This window comes from Dendrobium catenatum, unplaced genomic scaffold, assembly GCF_001605985.2.
Source record: "Dendrobium catenatum unplaced genomic scaffold, ASM160598v2 fragScaff_scaffold_22, whole genome shotgun sequence".
Taxonomy (NCBI): domain Eukaryota; kingdom Viridiplantae; phylum Streptophyta; class Magnoliopsida; order Asparagales; family Orchidaceae; genus Dendrobium; species Dendrobium catenatum.
Window position 1 is genome coordinate 49,915 of NW_021318484.1, and position 1,897 is coordinate 51,811.

Sequence of the window (1,897 nt, forward strand, 5' to 3'; positions counted from 1 at the left end):
TATATATATATATATATATATATATATATATATTTGCTATAAACAAAACCGGACTAAAGGAATGAAAAAAGTTAATTTCTGCTGCTATACTTTTCTTGCTTTGTTTTCTCCTAGTAATCTTGAAGTACATGTTGCTTCAGTTTCACATGGTATTCGAGCAGCCAGGTTTTGATTCCAATGTTGCTGCTTTGCTAATATCTTCCTCTTAAATTCCAGTTTCTTTCTTTACTTAAAGTCAATCTCAATAAGCTATGAGTCTCGATTCTTCTACTAATAATCCTCTCCCTTCTTCTCAATCTCCCATCAAAATGAGCAAGATCAAAATACCCCCTCAATTTAAGTTTCTTATGATCAATGTCAAATTGGTCGTCCATATTCAACTCAATGTTTATAATTATCCTCTTTGGAAGACTCAAGTGCTTAAGTTGTTCACAATAATTGGGTTCGATGGCTACCTAGATGGTTCTACACCTTAATCATAAAAGAAAATTACCAATGAGGCTGATGAAATCATCCCTAACCCACATTATCAAACTTGGATACTTGTGGATCAAAACCTTACAGCGGCAACATATTCTGTAATTTCTCCAAATCTTTTGTCCTGCATTTTGAATTTGGAGTCCTATGTAGAAATTTGGAAAACAATAGAAAGGAGACTTCAATCTACGAATTGATGTTGATTACTTCAATTGAAGAAGGAATTTCTCATATATCCATGAAGGATAAAACAATGTTCCATTATCTTTCTGAAATCAAGAGTAAATGCAATGTAATCGCAATTTCGGCTCTTCGTTAGACATTGAAGACGTGATCATCTACACGCTAAATGTGTTACCTTCTCATTATCAATCCTTCACGACTACCATTCGCATCAACCTTCTGCCGATTAGTTTAGATGATTTCTATGCATTGCTATGTAGTGAGGAACTAAATCTTTGCGGCTAAATCTGCCCGCGAAGGGTCCACTTGCACATCTTCTAATCCACAACTTGCTCTTGCTACTTCTCATGGAAGAGATCATTTGCATTTCTACTCCAATGGAGAGGACCCTCTTGATTTCCTACGCTACCTACAAGTTATACTCTGACTTCTAGCAGTGATCGAGCACATCTACTCTACTCAAACGACTTCTTCGTTACATCAAAGGAACACAGTTAGTAGGCATGCTAATTCAGCCTACTTGATCATGTCAACTTTTTGCATTTTCATATTCTAATTAGGCAGGAGACCTTGCAGGTCGTAAATTTACAACTGAATATTGTGCATTTCTAGGGCATGATCAGATTTCATAGCAAGTTAAGAAGCGAAAGATTGTAGCTCGTTCTTCCACAGAGGCTGAATATCGCTCTCTAGGCTGCTGCTGATCTACTATGACTAAAACGACTCATGCTTGAATTTGGCATGTCCCTTCCCAATTCTACATAATTGTTTTGTGATAACATCTCAGCAATTGCCCTTACAAATAATCCAATCTTTCGTGCTCGTATAAAACATATTGAGATCGACTTTCACTTTATTAATGATTAAGTTAAGAATAAAATAATTTCTATAGATCATGTTAACTCGGTCGATTAGATCGCTGATGTATTTAACAAACCTTTATCCATCAAAACCTTTCAACAGCTTTGACACAATCTAACACTCATCGATAAGAAGATGATAAGCTAACATGCTAAGCGGTTGCATTTGCTCAGCTACAACTGCTTACTACTTCTGTTTTACAGCAGCACCGTTGAGCAACTGATTTAAAATCCTACCATTTATTGTATTGCCTATTCTCTTTATACATAAGGGCACTTTCTCTCTTGATATTTGACAAAAAATTTATATAACTATATATAACAAGAAAATTATATATATATATTGATACGCCATGCGAAAATTATCTTGATCAGGC